The sequence below is a fragment of the Lactuca virosa genome, chromosome 6 (genome assembly GCF_052849685.1).
Source record: "Lactuca virosa cultivar CGN04683 chromosome 6, Lactuca_virosa_CGN04683_v6, whole genome shotgun sequence".
Lineage (NCBI taxonomy): Eukaryota > Viridiplantae > Streptophyta > Magnoliopsida > Asterales > Asteraceae > Lactuca > Lactuca virosa.
The window spans coordinates 71512079-71533616 of record NC_136431.1 but is presented as its reverse complement, the minus strand read 5'-3'; the positions used below and the strand labels follow the sequence as shown (position 1 = coordinate 71533616).

Here is a 21538-nt window from a genome sequence, read left to right as displayed (position 1 = left end):
TGAAAGTTGAAACTAATCTCCTACTATAATTGATGGAACATATTTCACACATATAAATGAAATTTTTAATCCTGAAGCAAGTGACACAAGAGCTTTGTTGACCACCTTCAAAACATATATGAACAAGAACTTCATTGACCACCTTCAGACCAGGCTCTTTGCACCCTCTATTTACTTTTTTTTAGCATAAATATTAATATAAAATTATAAAAACTTATTATTTAAACGTGAAATATGAAATATGCACAGGTAACATGCAACACTTTATAGGCTTTATGTACAATAAGCAAAACCAGTGGCTAGAGGATTACTCAATGAAAAAGATTTGGATACAAATATGAAGATGAATACTAACCAAGAATAGGCTTTTGATATGTGATCGTACAGGTGCCAAAATTTTGGATGAGTACCTTGATGCCCAATATGGTTCTATAAGTGTGTAGAAAGACAGTAAACCTTTATAAGAACCCTACTGGAGTAATATGAAAAAAAAAAAAAAAAAAAAAAAACTTAAGGACATAATGTGGACAACATGAAAACTTTATTACCTCCTAGGTGATTAACTCTTTTTCTCTATGAAAAACGCAATAAAAAGGTAAAAAAAAAAAAAAAAAAAAATAGAAATGGGTATTTTTTTTTTTTTTTTGATTTTATAATATCATCCTAAAAACTTCATTTACTCGAAATCTGGCTTTAACTTTAACCAACAAAATTACTACATTGTTGTTTGCATAATATTTAAGGCGTGAAGGTTTTCACCTTTTAAGGCCCAATCTCAAAGGCAAAAAGCATTTGCCAGTCACAAGTTAAATGTTGAGTTTTGACACCAAAATCATGCTCAGTGGCTCTCGGGTAAAGCAATTCCACCCTGTTTTGTAAACAAGTTGTGTTAATTTCATTTCAACAACTATACTTTAGAAGCTTTTTTCTTTGATTATATGAAAAGTCAAAACCACACCCCAAAATACATTTCATCCCATTAAATTATATAAAAATGTACCTAATCAGTCCCAAGATTATTGGCACCCTGCTGAATACACCCACCTAATATCTTCCGATGCTAATATATTTCGTACATCTAAGCATTAGAAAAAATTCTCAATAACCTGCATTTCAAATTTCAATCAACAATTAGTAACATATCACCACACCAAATGAATCATTTAAGACATATCACCACACCAAATGAATCATTTAAGAGCTGATTCGAGATAGCTGCTCTCCCTCCCAGATTTCACAAAAGATCGATAGATACCCTCTCTTTGATTATTCCCACTAACTTACATTGTCTGCTCAGCTTTCTCCACACGAAAAAACACCCATTTGGCTCTTTCACCTACTTTCAATAATCAAGGATCTCACTCTCTTTAACCTCAATACACCTACCTTCCTCAATAACATTCCGTTGACAAGTAATCACTGGTGCAAAATTCTGTTTTCATAATATATTGCAGCAAATTGCAAATTTCATCAACCCTCTCATACCACACCTAAAACTGTAACTGGATCTACATTTCGACTGCTCAAAGTAGCAATTTCAAAGACATCTGGAATTACCTGTTTTGGTCATTTTAAGGGCATGGCATCGAGAATTTCAGAAACAGCAACAGATCAACATCATCTTCTTCTCTATCGGCTACCTCTCTAATCAGTGGACACGTAGCTTCAAGGATCTGGATTTTTAACTTGTGTTTATTGAGGGAACTGGGTTTGTATTTTGCAAGTCCTGAAATGATGTGAACAACTTGATGATTTGTGTTGGAATCCACATTTACACTTGAGCAAACTGCAAGAGAGCACTGGACTACGGCTTTGACTGATTCACCAACAACAGGCGTTCGAGATTCAACCACCCCTTCAAACATTGCAGCATCTTTATCATCTGAACCCAAGCATCTTTATCATCTTCAAACAACAGGTCAACATCAACTTCACACGTCTTTTTTTTTTTTCTTTTAAAGAAACCCAAAAATCCGTGCATATAAAACAACAAACCGTAAATCACTAAAGTTCACTATTCCTAAATGTGAGGTATTTAAATATGTATATGAATAAGAGGTGATCTACGGCTTCACCTTGAGACATAATAATAATAAAAATAATAAAAAAAAAACGGTGCATTTTAGCAAAACAGTTTAAAACCGAGGGGGTGATAATGGCATTTCACAAAGTTACAGGGACCATTTCTATAAGTTTACAATTACATAGGGGACTTTCTATAATGTATGAAACATAAGGACCATATTTGTAAATTTCATATTTAAGTAGGGACAAATGTAAACATTTAAAAGCACTTGGCAAGGCGAAGTTACTATTCATTTTTGTGTTATGAATTTAAGTGGTATACTAATGTCAACCGCCTTGGTTTTAGCAGATACTCTATCACTGTTACTAGTTTCATCTTGTAGGCATTTTAGTAGAAATTAATCTCCAGTTATCTCTGTTGTCAAGTAGACGGGACAGGAGCAGGAGCTGATCATCTCTTTAAGATCTTCTTGTACGCTCTTCTTTATAGGCAGCCATATGTCTTTTTGACATTGTGACCCTGTGATCCCATGTCAAGATAATATATATTGCATCCAACTCCAAAGGAAAAACCAATTGACATATCCGGAACAAATTCATTAAAATGATCTGCAACCTGACCGCCATCTTCGCAATTGGAATCATACAACCCATTGATGTTGGATGGTGACCACCGTTTGAAGAAATAGAGAGTGATTTGTAGATGAGAGAGCCATGGATGTTGACTGGTGACCACCGTCGGAAGAATCCGATCGTTGGTGGAATCAAAAGTGGCCGGTAAGGGTGAACTAGGATTGAAATTCGGTGATGTCGTAGCCATTCACCTTCATTTTTGGGCTTACTATCTCATCATCCAAGTCCAATATGCTCTCCAAACATACGACCTAATTTAAGTGAGCCCAATCCAATCTATGCCCAATTGTATTCTTTCCACCCATTTATGTGACGATTTAGATATTCATCTTCTAAAATGCCATTTAGTGCATCTCTTAAATCCAAAACACTCTATTGTTATTCCGAAAACGTGACAATATCATTATCAAAGCAATTCCGAGAAAGTGTGTTTCATTTATATTTAAATATCTTAGGATGGCATGGTCAATACAGCAACATAAACATAAACATAATATTACAGGCCTTACAAAAACTTTATTATTCTAATGACCTATTCTCCTTTAAATCTCTCTCCGGATTTAAACTCATCACACTTGTGCTCTTATGCCGCTACCTCTGATACACAGAAACTGAGTGGGTCACTTTTGGGAGTCTGGTGAGCACATAGGGTTTCAACTCACAATAATAATATGACAAAACTGCAAAAATGGTCACTGTGGTATGTATTTTTTTAGGGTTTTAGACCAAACCACGACTTTTTTGGCTTCGTGGTCCTTTTGTACTAGTTTGTATGTGAAAATAGTCTCTCCGAAAATTGAAATGACTATAATACCTTTGGGGTATTTATTTTTCATTTTTCTTTCATTTTTTTAAATTAAATATTTATTTATTTATTTTAACAATTAAAAAATAATAGAGGACTCGCCTCTCTCTCTCTCTCTCTCTCTCTCTCTCTCTTCTGATCGTCTTCTTCCTCAAGAAAACCCACACAACTTCACACATAGATACACATTGTAATTACACATACATATACACAAACTGAATGATATGCTTCGATTTGGAATTGAAAAATGATTTCATGTTCTTGGTTCTTGTGCTCTTCTATCTTCAACCTCCATTTCAAGAACAAACCCAGATTTGATATTCATCATGTTCGTCAAAACTCAGGTCTGATCTTCATCTTGTAGAGTCATTCATGTTGCAGAACCTCGTCAGTGCTCCAATCTCGTCCACTCCAGCTCCGGTTTTTTATCCAAAGATGGTGGCAAGCACGGTTTTTTTCGATTAAGAAAGAGGGAGGGGCAGTTACCGGAGGAAGAAGGAGTGATTTCTGATTCACACACACATATACCTTCTTGAAACAATTTCAGATGCATACACACACATATCTCTTAATTCCTGCTTATTGAAAAGAATTTTCCCAAAACAGAAATCGATTCGGACATGTATTAGTCGGAGGTAGGTGTAGGAGGCGTTGTTGCTAGTGATCAAGTGCAGACTGAAAATATGGATGATCAGGTAGGGGATGTCATATCGATGTCAAATCTGATGGGTTCGTCGATGTAACGCCCGTGTTTATGGGCTAAGCATTAATGATGATGTAATAGTCTAAGTCAACCATTGTAACTCGTTTTGAAGTAATAAAGATGAATTACTTGAATATTATCTGAATTATGTGCTTTTATGTGATTATATACTTGTTTGTAAAGATATAATAAAAATAAACGTTAAAAATAAATGTTAGTTATGCCCGATATCAATGAAGAAATTTGTAGTGGTCATGACAAGGATTTCGGAGATATAAAGAACGCCGAAATCCGACTTATAACGAAGAAGTTATGGCATATCGAAGTTTCGCGACAGAACCGGCACGACACTACATGACGTAAAAACTGAGTTTACGATAAAGTGCTTTTTAGCCTTAGCGATCTAAACAAAAGTCGTAGTGTTCGTTAAACCGAGAGTGTGCATAAAAAGAACGCCCAAATCTGACTTCGTATGAGGAAATTATCATTTTTCCAAGTTTCGGATTAACAGTACACAGCCCGGAGTTCGAATAGTAGATTGGACGGTTTTCGGCCGACACAACCTAAACGAGAATTGAAGGTCTCGTTAATAGTAGCTCAACGGTAAAAAGACAGACGAAAACGGACGTCGGATGAAGAAGTTATGAATTTTTAACGGACTTTTCATGTCCCGGCCTGTTAAAAATGTAACTTTAAAAATAAATTTAAAATTATGCGTGGATATAAAGAACGTCAAAAATGGAGCTCGTATGCGAAAGTTATGAATTTTTGAAGTCGAGAGGGTGATCTGCGAAGGAACGCCCCGCGCACCCGCAAGCCTTGCCTCGGAAGCTCCACGTCACCCCAGTAGACTTCGGACACGTACCCACCGGAACGCGCTGCGTTCGCATGAACGATTTGCGTTCGGGAAGGCGCTGCGTAGACCAGGCCAGTTTCCCTATAAATAGATGCGAGGCTGCCCAGATTTCTTTGCAAATTCCCTCATTCTTTCACTCTCTCAAACTTCCCCAAACCCCCAAAGCCTAGGGTACCTCCCTAACACTAGAAGAAAGCCCCGGAGCGCCCGAATGCTCCAAGAAAAAGAGCTTTTCGGTTTGAAACTCTGCCCCCGCAAAGCCCGGTTTTCAAGCAAACCTCCCGGTTTCGTCAAAGAAGATTATTTTAAGAAGCGAAGTGTTGTCCGAATCACCACCTTATCAAGTGAGTGCATAGTTACTTTCATCTTACACATAGATATGAAGTATTTTATATAAATTACGTGTTATGTGTGCATATTATCTGTTTACTTGAGATATGTGCTGGATGGAAGATCCAAACCTTTCTTTTCAGATCTGAACCTTTTCTTTTCATATCCAAACTTTCTTTTTTAGATCTAAACCGTATATGTATTTTATACTTGAGATATATGCTAGATGAAAGATTTAAACTTTGTTTTTCATATCTAGACCTTTTTTCTTCAGATCTGAACTATATGTGTAATTTCTTTTCATATCTAAACCTTTTTCTTCAGATTTGGACCGTATATGTATTTTCTTTTCAGATCTAAATTTTTTCTTCAGATCTGAACAGTATGTGTAATTTCTTTACATATCTAAACCTTTTTCTTCAGATCTGGACCGTATATGTATTTTCTTTTCAGATCTAAACTTTTTCTTCAGATCTGAACCATATAGGTATTTTCTTTTCAGATCTAAACATTTTTTTCTTCAGATCTGAACTGTATATGTATTTTATATCTATAAATATGTTGGGTAGAACATGGGTAGATGAAATAGTTGGTGTGTGATGAAAAATGAGTTGGAAGATGAGATGAAAAGGTGATATAGATCACGAGATGAGGGTGACGGGGAAAAATGAGAGAAACCTTTACCCAAACGTTGACCCCGTCATCTAGCAGAGTATGGATGACAACCATGGACTATTCTAGACGGTCCGTGGAACACTAGCAGGCTCGCAACCTGTAGGTGTTGTGAACGATATGTTCACCCGGTGTACTCTAAAAACCCATTGACATGTATTGCAGGTGGACTCCTGCAAATAATATTGTCGATAAATGAGAGCTATGGACTTAGCACCCGTTGGATGAACCCTAGCAACTATGGATTTAGTGTTTGTTGTATAAACCCTGGCGACGATGGACTTCGTGCCTATTCCTTAGGAAAATCCTAGGGATGAGTGATAGATGATTCTTAGGGTAGATCCTTAAGGAATAAAGAAGATAATGGGGATGGGTAATTGGGTTAATTGTTTGATGATAAAACATAATAACTTTATTATTGTGGGTTGAAAACCCTACGTACTCACTAGGTTTCCCAACCTGACCCACTCAGTTTATTTATATCACATGTGTCGATATAAAGCTACACTACATCGAGAGATTAAAGAGATGTAGACCACTAGTGTAAACGAATGTAAATTCTGTTTATGCTTATGTTTTTGTATCGACGATGACATCCCAAAGTTTTAAAATGAATAAAATACATTTCTTCGGAAATGCTTTGATAACATATCTATCATGTTTTTCTAGGAACAAATTCCGCAACACTTTTCTTTAAAAAGTTACTCTGATTTTATTATAAAGCATAAACAAAATCGGTCTTTTCTGGCCGCGAAAATTGGGATGTCACAGTCGAGTTCATCGGAGGATCGCAATTGAGAATTCCACGTCTACAGGTGGCGTCACCTCTGGTGGTAAACCTTCATCGTCAAAGAGAGTGTGTGGGTGTCCATACCAGAAATGTTCGTATAAATTGCTTCTTCCATAACTGATTCTATCTAAATCTGAAATTGGGGTTTATAAACTTCATATTCTTGCATTAATGGGTAATACCATGTACCAATTTGAGTGTACGTGTGTGTTTTTCTGAGGAAGAAGATGATCGATCAGGTGAAAAAGAAAAGTAAAAAGATAGAGATGGGGATGGGTCTTGTAGCAGGGGAGAGAGAGAGAGAGAGAGAGAGAGAGAGAGAGAGAGAGAGAATGGGTCCTCTATTATTTTTTAGTTGTTAAAATAAATAAATAAATATTAAATTTAAAAAAATGAAAAATAAATACCCCAATGGTATTATAGTCATTTCAATTTTCGGAGGGACTATTTTCACATACAAACTAGTCCAAAAGGACCACAAAGCCAAAAAAAGTCATGGTTTAGACTAAAACCCCAAAAAAATGCATACCATAGAGACCATTTTTGCATTTTTGTCTAATAATATTTAAAATCTTTTAAATATAAACACACCATACCAACTAAATAACCCGATTACATGTTTCCGTTATTTTCACTCCCTGATCCTAAAATGATGATCACAATGGACCTATCCTAAAGGATCTCTGCACACAACAGGTATACAATACCGCTTCGGGGATTCCTTAGCAATATATGTCAATAAGGCAACCATGGGGGATAGAGTACACCGAATGAACACACCGTTCATTAACATCTAAAGGTTGCGAGTCTGCTAGTGTTATCACTGGACTTTCTAGAATAGTCTGTGGTCATCATCTATACTCTGCTTGATAACAATTCACCAATGACACGTCGGTACCTTTATTGTCACAACCTCACCTTTATTATTTCACCTTTCACAATCCTTCACTACCCAATATGATTTAAGTATGATTAAATAAATATATTAGTACTTTATTAAAATATAATTTAACCAAGTAAAGTCATATTGAGGCCACTTACGCACGAGCTCGGCTACTAGAGAGGGATTACCTCTGGACATGTCATCTCATTGACCGCCTCCATGACGACCTTACCACCGCTCGAGCGGAAACAAGGGAGTACCAAGAGAGTCACTCGGCTCTTGAGGAGAGGGTGATTGCAGCTGAGTGTCGGATAGCAGAGATACAAGCCTCCATGACTTCATCATGTGGCCCACAGGAGACTACCCACCGTGAGTAGGGCTTATACTACTCGCGTTTTGTGATCGATTATATTTACAAGTAAGCGTTAGTGCTACTCTTTCTTGTAGACCTTCTTAAAAGTCAATTTTCAAAAACTATGTACTAGAACCATATTATCAATGAAATGGGTATGCATTTTATTTCATTGGATGCTGCTATTTGTTATGCAATTATTTACTTATTATAGTAAATTTCATTTGTGAATTGCTTGCAAACTTCAACAACAACGGGACTTGATACAAATATAAACAAGGCATTCCATTACAATAATGCTCGATTCATAACTCTTATCGAAGACTTATCGTTATTCCACCTTTAAACTTTATGGCAGTAGCATGCCACCAAGGAAGTCAAACAGGCGCAAGAACAACACACCAACAGTCGTTGTGGCTGCCGCCCTGGCCCAAATCATCAGTAACAACAATGGAAGCGGAAACGTGACTAACAGTTCCAATCAAGGTGAAAACCAAGGGCACCAGCGAATGTGCTCCTACAAGGAATTCATGAACTGCAAGCCCAGAACCTATCATGGCGATGGCGGGGTCATTACTTTGACAAGATGGTTTGAAAATACCGAGTCCATATTCGAAATATGTGCATGCTCTGACGAGTTCAAGGCCAAATATGCCGCATTTGCATTTGCGGACTCGACCTTGTCGTGGTGGAACGACCACGTTAAAACTTTGACTCTAGCTGTAGCCAACTCTATGAGTTGGGAGGACCTGAAAGCTATGATGCTCGAGGAATACTGTCCAAGGAGCGAGATGCAGAATCTGGAACAGGAGCTGTAGGAACACTCCATGAAGGGCTCCGATATTGCCACCTACACTGCCCGATTTAACGAGCTGGCAACTATGTGCCCTTGAATGGTCACCCCAGAGGCCAAGTAAGTGGAGCGTTACATTTGGGGACTATCCCCTCGGATCCAGGGAATGGTCATATCCGCCAACCCGAGCATCTTCGACAGTGTCAAGCGTTTGGCACAAACTCTTGTCGACCAGGGAGTTCGTCAAGGCATCATAACTCCCACGCCCGAACAGCCAAAAGGGTGTGACAACAAGAGGAAGTTTTGGAACAAAAAGAAGGGCCAACCCACTCAAGACCCGGCCAAGAAACAACAAACTGTGGCCGTCCATGCCATCACCGCCCCTGCGTCAGCCAAGCAATATGCTGGAACTCTTCCAAAATGTGATAATTGCAACTACCATCACCATGGACCCTACCGAGAAATGCAATGTAACAATTGCAACAGGAAGGGGCATACTGTTCGTTTCTGCAAAGCACCGGCACAACAAAACCACCCAATCTGCTAATGTTGGGGTGAGTCGAGCATGCAACGGATGCGGTGAGACGGGGCATTTCAAGAAAGATTGCCCAAAGGCGCAAAATAGAAATGGCGGAGGCATGGGAAGAGTTTCAACAATAGGATACGAGGAGGTTGTGAGGGATCCCACCGTGGTTACTGGTACGTTTCTCCTAAATAACTCGTACGCATGCATACTTTTCGATAGTGGTGCAGAGAAAAGTTTCGTGAGCCACTAGTTTAAACACTTACTCAAACAGAAACCCCAACCCCTAAATGAAACATTCACTGTAGAAATGGCCAAAGGAAAAACAGAAAGCACTAAAGATATATACATAGGATGCACTCTAACTCTAAACAACCATTCCTTCCAAATCAACCTAATGCCAGTTACAATAGGAAGTTTTGACGTTATAATTGGCATGGATTGGTTAAGTCCTCACCATGCCGATATCTTGTGTTATGAATAGGCCGTTCACCTTAACCTACAGAGTAGCGAAACCCTCTTCATTTACGGTGACAAACCCGGCACGAATCTACAAATCATCTCTTGCATCAAGGCTCAGAAGTATCTACGCAAGGAATACCACGCCTTCTTAGCCCACATAGTGGATGAAAAACATGAAGTGAAAGACATCAAGGATATTCCTGAAGTCTGTAACTTTCCCGATGTATTTCCAGAAGACATTCCGGGAGTACCACCTGTATGTCAATTCGAGTTCAGAATCGACCAAATTCCTGGAGCCACCCCCATAGCCAAATCCCCATACCGCTTAGCATCGGCTGAAATGCAGGAACTGTCTAGTCAACTCAATGAGCTGTTGAGCAAAGGATTTATCAGACCGAGCTTTTCACCTTGGGGAGCACCGATCTTGTTCGTGAAAAAGAAGGACGGATCTTTCCGCATGTGCATAGATTATCGAGAACTGAACAAGCTCACTATCAAGAACCGTTATCCCCTACCTCAAATTGACGACTTATTTGATCAACTGCAAGGATCGAGCTACTTCTCAAAGATTGATCTAAGGTCGGGGTACCATCAGCTGCGAATTAAGGAAGAAGATATTCCTAAGACAACATTTAGAACTCGCTACGGTCACTGCAAGTTTGTGGTGATGCCCTTTGGTTTGACTAATACGCCTGCAGTGTTCATGGACCTAATGAACTGTGTGTGCCGACCTTACCTGGATAAATGTGTGATAGTATTCATCGACGACATACTAATCTATTCATGAAGTAAGGAAGAACATAGTCAACATCTACGACGGGTCCTGGAGATGTTAAGGGCAGAAAAGCTATACACGAAGTTCTCAAAATGCGAATTCTGGATTCGAATGGTAGACTTCTTGGGACACGTAGTCAGCGAGGAACTTGTGGATCTGATGGCAGTGGTTCATTAACAGTATGAGCAGCGACGGTTCGCCGACGGTAGGAGGCGGTGGCAGTCATGGGTGGTGGCTGGTGGCTAACTGGTAGTAATGTTTGTGTGTTCTTCAAGTTTGAGATGAGAGAGAAAATAACCATGTAAGAATGTATGTAGTGTGTGTAAATCTGGTTATATATATATATATATATATATATATATATATATATATATATATATATATATATATATATATGGGGCAAATCAATAGAAAATGCATAATGGTTTGGAAACCCTAAAACCTAAAAAATCAATAGTAATAAATAGAAAAAAAATACTTTAAGATATCTAATCTTTTTTTGGACTTTATAAACATTAAAACTGCACACACACACACAATATATACAATTTTTTTTATTTATAAAGTCAAAAAAAATTAGATATCTCAAAGTATTTTTTATGTATTTTTCTTAGTTTTTTTTGGGTATTTAGTGTTTTTTAGGTTTATTCATTTTCTATTGATCTTCCTACTATATATATATATATATATATATATATATATATATATATATATATATATATATATATATATGCTTAGGTTATTCTATTCAAAGTAATTATTGTGTTATTGTATGCATAAATGTGAGCCAATCAAATTTATTTATTGTAAGAAAGTGATTAATATATATTATTGAATTAAATATAATTGAATTAAATATAATTGAAAAATATCATCTTAATTAATTACAAGGGTAATTTAGTCAATTAATATATATTTAATAAAGGAAAATTGCATTTTTTTAGGGATCATAGATTCTATTAATTTTAAAAATCCGATTTTACGAATTATAATTCTTTTAATTCAGACAATCTGACAGAATATGTTTATGAGTATATTCAAAAATAAAAATATTCTTGAACCATAAATAATAAAAATATTCTTGAACCTATTTCTTGATCATGACTTTAAAAAGTTCTTGTAGAATAATAAATTCTTGAACAATCAATTGACGAATAAAAACAAAAAATACATTATTTCTTATAGAATACGGGTAACAATTGTTAAGAATTACATTTATTGTTAAAGAATAAAACTAAAAAAACTTTCAAAACGAGAAAGAAAACATCAAAATCTAACAACGACACTAATACATTCTAAAAGAATAATGTTGCTTAGAATCACTTTCAATTTTGTGGTCCGTTCTTCAAGCATCAACTTCTGTGAAAACAAAACAAAATTGTAGTTTAGATTCCAATAATGCATTAGCAAATGAAAAATAAAAAACTAAATTCCTTTGGAAAAAGATGTGGACTTGTGAATTGCACCAAAACCAATAAACAATAATTGTAGAACATGCATAAATCAGTGAGAAAATATCCATACTCCATTCCAACAGAATTAGAATTCATGATTCCATTCCAATAGAATTGGAATTCGTAATTCCATTCCAATAGAATTAGAATCTCACCAATATCATCCATTGAATCATCTACATAAACAAATTAATTCCAAATGAAAGAAGCATCAAAGCATCTATGTATTTTACTAATCGTTCTAGACTTGTACAATTCTAATTCAAACATAACTAAAAATGAAATATAGTCAAACAACTCAAAATTAAAAGTCTAAGTCTAATATATTAATTGAAACCCTTTCTTATCAGTTCTAATTGAAAGCTAACTTGCCTACTGCCCACTAAACAAATCTTTCAATCCAATTCAGATTCAAACCAAGTTTAAAACCCCTAAAATTATTCATGCTTAGATGGAAGTTTGAAGCCAAGACATGGGAAAATAATTAATACAATCGATGGTGTATCATTATCAACCAATCAAACAAACTATCAATTGTATCAATTATCAAACAGAAACTGAGTTACATAGATGAGGGAACTGAGAAGTTGAGTTCTTAAATTCTAAAAGAGTGTAACTGGATACAAATAATGAGATAAAGATTTGATGAAAACTTATTCCTTTATATCAGTGAGTATAGGGTTGAGGGCAATTGCAAAAAGTAAAAATAAAAGCATTTAGTTTTTAAAAAAACTGAAAATTTGAAATTCTAAAACTAAAATTACCTCTGAGATGGAAGCTTGAGCTAGGTGACGAACAGTCGGCCAATTCTCCATCCACCGATTGAAGTAGTTTACAACAGTTTGAACTCTTGTTTGTTGAAGCATGATTTCCGAAACCCACACAGCGTATGCTTTTCTATCTTTGTCCTCATCATCGGAATCGTTGATCCTCCGCCATTGAAGGTCTCTCCGGTTAACGTCATACCATTTCAACAAGGATGCCCTAATTTCTTTAACTTCGTCTTCCTTAAATTGAAAATCTTCTATGTCGCCGATGGTAAACGCTAGTTGCGGTTTCGATTGGGAGACCTTTCGTGTTCTCTTTTTGGATTTGGTGATGGCATCTTCAACGGCGGGAGTAGGGTTCTTCAGTATCTTCTTCATCGTCGCCGGGAAATTAGGTCAGTAGCCGATTGGATGGTCGGCGTGAAGGAGTCTTCAACCGGTGATGAAGATTGATCCTACACCGGTGATGATGATTGATCAGATCAGTCGTAGGCCGTATATAAAAGGGGGAATTAAGTTAAAATCAACGTAACTAGCAAAATTATAGGGAGTATTTGTGAAAGTTATTTCTCAAATTACCTAGTTACCCTTATTGATTTATTTAATTATTGTTTTTTCTATTAATTTTTTATTGGTCCCAATCATGCATACAATAATACAATACTAAGTTAGAATACCTGAACCTATCTCTCTCTCTCTCTCTCTCTCTCTATATATATATATATATATATATATATATATATATATATATATATATATATATATATATATATATATATATATATATATATATATATATATAGGGGACGGTTCACTTGAGATTAAAAAAAAGTAGAGATCCTGAGCTCAACCTCAGCCATATATTTTTCATTTTCTGCTCTAACGCTCTAGTGTACCGGCAGCAGTGTGGTATGCCTAATCATAAATGATTATATGGCAAAGAGGTATAATCATATATGATTATACATGTTTATACGTATATGTCTAATCATAAATGATTATACATATATGTGTAACATTCCGAGAATTCAGGTATTTCTAAATTCATCCCTTAGTTTTTATGTGTGTTATTTTTGGCCTTTGGAATGGACGGAAGTGGTCATGGGAAGCCCTAGTGGTAAATTTGTAATTTTGGGGCAAGAGGAGTACGCTAAGCGTACATATAGGTACGCTGAGCATACTAGGGCGCATCCTAGTACGTTGGGCGTACATGTATGTACGTTGGGCGTACTCGCGTCTGAAGGAAACCCTCAGTTTTAGGGTTTGTGGAGTATTTAAGCACCCTTATGGCTCATTTATCCCCACCTTTTTAGCCTCCAAAGTCTTAGAGCCGTTTTTTCAAACCCTAGCCTCCTAGAGTGAGATTGAGATCCCTAAAGTGTGTTCTAGGTGTTTTAGAGGAAGGAGAAGTGCATCGAGAAGCTTGGAAGCTTGAAGCAAGGATTGGGTCTGGAAGTTTGGCTCTCTTCTCCACCATCTAAAGGTATAAAGTTCGTACCTTTATGGTTTATTTGATAGATCTTTTTTTATGTTTCTTTTTGGTCCCCAATGCTCCATCTTGTGCATGACATGCCCTGGATGTTACCCTTGGAGGGGTCCTTAGTCATAAAAATGAGGTTCCATTGGCTAGAAGTGTCCCATACATTTGGTAGGAGGGTCTTAATGGGTTAAGATCTTGCATTAAGAAATTTTGGACGTATAAAGTCATAAAGTTGGAGACTTTATGACTCTAGGGTGCATTTGGGCCATAGATCTGTAGTTTGGGCTTCAGTGCTTAAGCCATTAAGCACAAAAGAAGACTTTTCGATCTGCGAGGGTACGCCTCGCGTACTCGGTCGGCCACCAAGGTGTGGGTCAATGCAAGGCTCAGCGTATGCCCCGCGTACACCTTCTGTTGGACTTTGGATTTTGGACTTCAAATTTTTGGCCACCTTTTGGGCTTGGATGCTTGGGCCCTTATTGGACTATCTGAGTATGAGTGTTTTGGGCTAAGTGAAGGGTTGGACCTTAGGATAAGGCCTAAAAAGGAGTGTAGGCCCAATTTAGAAAAGTGGGCCAATGATGGGTCTTGTATGATTGTGGGCTTTTTGGATCAAGAATTGCGCCTGGGTCTTGGACCAATTAGGGAAAGGGTGAAGTGATCATTTACCTTATGTGCGGGTTATTAGTCAAAGATGGTAATCCAATTTTTAATTGAATGTTTTATATTGTGATATTGCATGTATTTTAGTGAGCCAGCAACCAGAGGCTTTCTGTGTGATTTCAACAGTGTGAGGTGAGTTGTCCTCACTATACTCTCGAGTCGAAGGCACCAATGCCGACCCTTTTGGATGGTTAACCTGGTTATTGTATGCTTGCCATGTTGTAGTGATCTATTAGACTTATATGATTGTCTGTATATATGTTAGCTATGTTTGATTATGTTATATATGGATATATGATGGATGGTTGGGTTGAGGCGGTCCTGCTGTGTGCAGAAGGCCAACAGACCCAGAGTGGTCCAAATAAACTGAAGGCCTGTGAGGCAGACCAGTCAGACCGAAGGCCGGGAGAACGGTCCAGACAGGCTGAAGGCCCGGTGTGGCGGTCCAAACATGCTGAAGGTTTTGTATGCATGTTGTTATGATATCTATAATTATGTGTTGTGGTAGTATTTTGGGGAAACTCACTAAGTTTTGGGCTTACAATTTTGGATTATGTTTCAGGTACCTCATATGATCGTGGGAAGGCAAAGGCTTTGACCGTGCACCTCATCATATTGTGTTTTATGAATTTGGGAAAAACCCTGATGTTAAATAAGTTTTGAAAACTACAATGTAAACAATTATGATTTTGGTTGGTTTGAAGAAGTTTAAATTTTTAGGAAATTTTATGGTTGTTACAATATGTTTGTTCACATATTGAGTAATCATATATGATTATGACAGTTGGTGGCAGAAGAGGTGGTCGCGACAGAGGTGGCGGTGGTATAAGTGACGGAGGTGACGATGATGGGGTCGACTAGTGTCAAAGGTGGTGGTAGTGGTTGTGGCGGTTGTGGAGGTGGGAATGATGGCGGAGGAGAAAGGAACGGACGACGCTATATAATTATTTATGATTATAACAGACCTGCACACCGGTACGTCGGAGGGTTACAGCGGCAGATGTGAAATATGTGGCTGAGGTTGAATCTCAAAATCTCTATTTTACTTTTAATCTCAACGGAACCTCTGTGTGTGTGTGTGTATATATATATATATATATATATATATATATATATATATATATATATATATATATATATATATCATTTTCTATTCCTATAATAACTTCACTAATATCTATACGTATTTTATCTATAGTAATTCTTATATACATACACCAAAGTTTTCTTTACGTATACTATTTGTTTAATATAATAATTATAAAATATATACCTTATCAACGTCATAAGTTATAATTTTGGTATCAGTATAATAACTAAATACGAAATATTATCAAATAGATAATAGATAATATTTTACGACCGATCTTAATTTGAATATCGATAACTAATATCGTAAAATATAATTTGTCATTTGTTTTCGAAAAACAGGTGTAACACAAAAAAATTACTGTTTCACTACTTGTGTTCATCCTTGAATTTATTTAGACCAAATACATCTTATAAAATACAAAATGAAATTTTAGGGTCGTTACAACTTTCGTTAAGATGATCTTTTGTTTTACTAAACGTTTATTTAGCCCTAATTATAAATTTTTGCACAAATATTATTTTCATTGTCCAAATTTTATTCATATAATATATATAAACCACACGTATTATGTATGAATAACTTTTATTTATTTATTTATAAGAAACTTTTACACAATTATCTCCCCCTTTATGATGATTTCGTCCCGGAATCATACATCAACGAACAGATATGGAAAGCGATGTCTCTTTTTGTCTCCCAAGTGAGGTTCGGCCAATTCGTATGTTTTCATCGCACCGATACTAATTCGATCATCCTACGTCACAACTTTTTTGTCTTACGGTCAACAATTGCTTCGGGCTCCTCAATCAGCCTCTTGTTTTCATCGATCCTTAACTCCGAAAGTGGAATCAAGTCGGAACATCTCCCACGAACTTCTTCATGTAGCAAACATAAATGGTGTTGTGAATACCTTCAAGTTCAGCTGGCAACTCCAACTTGTATGCTTGATTCTCAATTCTCTAAAGTACTTTAAACGATCCAATGAACCTTGGACTCAACTTTCATCGCTTTCCAAATATGAGACTTTTCCATGGAGAGACTTTAAGCAACACCAAATCTCCAACTTCGAAGGTTATTAGTCGTCGCTTCTTATCTACATAACTCTTTTGAAGATTTTGAGTTGCTACTCTGATTACCTTCTGCTTCTCGACAGACTGATGGACAATCTCAGGACCCATAAACTGCTTCTCTCTAGCTTCAAATCAACAAGATGGCGTACGACTTGTTCTTTTGCACAAATAGTTTGCTACATCTAAACTAATTAAGGACATCATATCTCATCCTTAGTTACGCATGTGGCAAGACATGTTTTGGCACTCTATTACATAAACATATTAACCCACCACACCAAGTACGTGGCAGATGGAGATAGTTGATAAATAGACATTTAAAATTGAGTCGTGCTTCTATCATGGTGAATAGATTTGCAACCAAGGAATATGACATTGAAAAGGTGTGAGACAATGAAATCATTTGTCTCCATTTCTATTTATACTTGTAAGTTTCAATGGAGGAACTTCATGTCTTAATGAACGCGGTATCTGAATTCTCATTTTTCCATATATATATATATATATATATATATATATATATATATATATATATATATATATATATATATATATATACACACACACACACACACACACACACACACACACACACACACACACACACACACACACACACACACACACACACACACACACGTCGGGTTATAAGACTTTCATATCATTATAAATTTCATTTTTGTTCATTTTAACTCATCCATATAAAAAAATAAAAAATAAAAACGATTCATTCAAGAAAAATACATTGCTATTGATTCAACATATGTGAAGGCTTGAGTGGTCCAAATTAAGAATAAGAAAACATAAATAGTAACAATGGCAAATTTGTCCAAATAAGTCAAAATGATCATTAGAACCACAAAAAACCTCTAATTTTTTGTTTTTAGTATTATTATTAGTTTTTTTTCCTATTTTTTAACATGTCCATTTAACCAAAAAGATTTTTTTTTTCAAAATGTTCAAATTGACCATTTTGGCAACAATTGTCATTTTTCCAAAAATAATTATACATCAATTTATAAGAATGTCATATTATTATAAAGTTCTCTTTTGTTCTATTTTTACTCATCTAAATGATAACAAAGAACAAAAATGGTCAATTTTACTAAATTGATCGAATATGATTTACTTTTCGAAATGATGTTTTTAATTGTAAAAGGTCCCAAAAATTGTAATCACTCAAAGAACACGACATCAGGCTTTTTTCTCTCTACAAACAAATTGTTGTGTTTGTTTGTATTACACAAAATGTAACTTAAATACAATCAAACTATATGCACCATTAACATGTAACCATTAAGAAGAGTAGAGAACAAAATGATCAATTTCATACTTGGAGCCAACAGGCTTGAGTGGATTACAAGTGGATTACTTTCATTCCCCAACGACCAATATAACACATATGATGAAGGAAATTATAATAAATGTATTACTTGTTGAAATGCTTCCTTTTCAAGACCAAATAAATTTTGGTCTTTACAATAGAGTGTTATTGTCTCTATTAGTTCTGAGTTATCGGTATTTAGCCAATAAATTCAAGTCGAAATCAAATTTTGTTTACCCCAATCAAAATCTATTAGCCCAAACAAAATCAATTAGCCTAAACATGAATTATGAAAGCCCAAAATCGACTGAGGCTATGTTGGTTATAAACTTAGCCCAAATAATTTATGAATAAAAATATGATCTTTCAAGTAAAAATAAACGGTTTAAAACCGTTTGTTACAAAATATGTAGTTTAAAAAATAAATTTTTTTTCCGTTCTAAAATAAAAAATAATAAAAATAACCTAAAAATAGCCGGCCATTGAAAACCATTAGCTAGTTTTTTCTGTAGATAGTTTCACACGGGGATTAGTTTCATTTCAGCTGCCAAAGTTTTGTTTCAAAGTTTGTTTCAAACTCTTTGCGGGCTGTTTTAAGCCAAATAGTTCCTTTCAACATATAGTTTGTATCTAGGTGTATATCCTTGCAATACGGTGGGGGGCTATTAGTATATTACTGTTTGGATTATTAAACATTAGTTTTTGTTTTAAGTTTAAGATAGAAATATTTATGTTTTCAGTTAAAAAGAAAGTATATTGTTGTTTGGTCTTAAAAAATACATAAGTTTTTATTTTAGCTTAAAAATAAAAGATTAAACTGTACAAATGGTCCCTATGGTTTGATCAAAAGTGTCACTTTGGTCCAAAAAGGTTTGGACTAGCACCACAAGTCCAAAGTTTTCATTTTGTTGCGGGTTTGATCCAGTTTCCTTTAAACTTTTTCATAATGACAATTGTGCCCTTACTTTTATATTTTTTAGTTTTTTATTTATTTAAATATTTTTCTGTTTTCAAGAAAAATAAAAAAAGAAAATTTGTCTTTTCTACTTTATTTTTATAATTTTTATAAAGAAATAAAAATAAATAAATAAAATATGCAATCTCTCTCTCTCTCTCTCTCTCTCTCTCTCTCTTCAGCTAACAAGAACACCGGAAAGTCTGAACACTACCGCCGGAAAAGATAAACGCCACCACCGAAAATGATGAACGTCACCACCACCACGACAGGTCAAAACATCTAGCCAATATGACCACCGTAAGTCAACATCGCCACCATCTCCTTGAAAACCTCATATCTGAAAAGTAAAATCGGAAACCACCGCCACCGCTACCATTTCTGTGGCGACTCCGACAAAAGGGTTCCATCGCTCTTTGATCTACCACCCATTTAGCCGGACCACCACCATCGGTGCCACCCATTTTTCCACCACCTGGTAACTTAAAACCATGACAACTCTTATCTACAACTTGAAGAAGGGAGGTCCGACGCCATCTTCCTCATCAAATATTACGTCTCCGCCGCCTTCGTTTCTCTACTTCTCCGGCGCTTCGTCGTTCCTCAAATCTGAAAGCCTCCACCAACCTTCGACAGGAAAACCCTCATATCTGATAGCCTCCACCGCCGTTTGGGAACCCTAACCCTAGCGCCGTCAAATCTGAAACGAGACGAACGATATAGCGAAGTAGAGACCCTAAACGACCGATTGGAGCAGTGTCGCTAGCGTTTATCAATCTCGTAGCTTGAATCGTCGTCGAAGAAGGATAGAGATTAAGAGAAAAGAAGGCAGAGAAATGGGTGACATCGGTATGTGTTCAATGGCGGTGAGTTTGAATAGGTCTCCATCGTCTTTCTAGATCCGATGAGAATGTGTTACACCAGACGATAATGACAATAGAATGGTGGTGCTCCGTCGAAATCAAAGTCGATGGTGTTGTCGGAGTCGGAGTCGCTGGCGGTGCCGGAGAGATGTCGCAGGTCTGGAGCTTCAGAGCGGGTTGAGGTGAAAGAAGAGATGGCGGTGCTCCAGACGGTAGGCAACACATGGTGGTGGCCTCCGAAACCCTCAGTCGCCGGAACACTCAATCACCGGAAGCCTAAGTCACCGATGATTGTATTTTCATTTTCAGAAAGTTTGAATGAGGAAGATGGATTTGTGGAGAGAGAGAGAGAGAGCGAGAGATGGATTTGTGTATTTTTTTTTATTTTTATTTTATTCAGAAAACATTAAAATAATTAGAAAAAATGAAAAAACAGAATATCAAGGGCAAAATCGTTAATATAAAAAAGTTCAAAACAAATTGGATCAAATTCGCAACAAAATGAAAACTTTGGACCTCTGGTGCTAGTCCAAAACTTTTTGGACCAAAGTGACAATTTTCGGCTAACCACAGGGACCATTTGTGCAGTTTTGTCAAAATAAAAGTACCTTTAGTTGTTAACAAAAATAATAATAAATAATTTACCTTTTTTAAAATATCTAAGTTGATAATTAATTGTTAAAACTTAAAAGTTAAAATCTAACAAAAATAAAAAATAAAAAAATATCCATTCATATATTTTTTATAATATTTAAACAGTGATCTAAAACAACGTAGATATTATTTTATAATTAAAATAATAATTACTTGGTTATTATAATATCACTTTTATAGTAAAAATAATAAATTATAATAGAAAAGATAGTGAATGATAATATACATCGAAGAATGAGTATAATGTTATCCTATTTTCTTTTTTTCTTTGGGAGGATTACATCTATGTCTTTTCTTCTTGTTGAGAGTTAAAACAAAGCATAAAAAACTAATATATATATATATATATATATATATATATATATATATATATATATATATATATATATATATATATATATATATATATATATATATTTTGAAAACAGGTGTAACCTCCACTCTTCTTTTCCATTTATCCATCCGCACATATATTTTTTTAATCACATAGGTTAAATAAAAAGTCACAAATAGATAAGCATAACTTTTTTTAAAGTTGAATACAAATATTTTTAATTCATTAATTTAATTATCATCGTACAATAAGTGAGATGACAAACGGGCAACAAGCTGC

The 21538-nt window shown here is 35.8% G+C and overlaps 1 long non-coding RNA gene across 3 annotated transcripts in view; it reads right to left on the bottom strand.

Moving 5' to 3' along the window:
• The window catches only part of LOC145122592 (uncharacterized), a 28481-nt gene extending 26482 nt beyond the window's left edge, over positions 1-1999 (bottom strand). For all 3 annotated transcript variants that reach the window (XR_013714636.1, XR_013714634.1, XR_013714635.1), the window contains exons 1-4: positions 1558-1999; positions 1001-1106; positions 760-868; positions 356-429 (exon numbers count right to left, since the gene is read on the bottom strand). This is a non-coding gene — a long non-coding RNA (uncharacterized LOC145122592). The remainder of the gene's footprint in view (positions 1-355; positions 430-759; positions 869-1000; positions 1107-1557) is intronic.
• Between the last annotated feature and the right edge of the window lie 19539 nt (positions 2000-21538).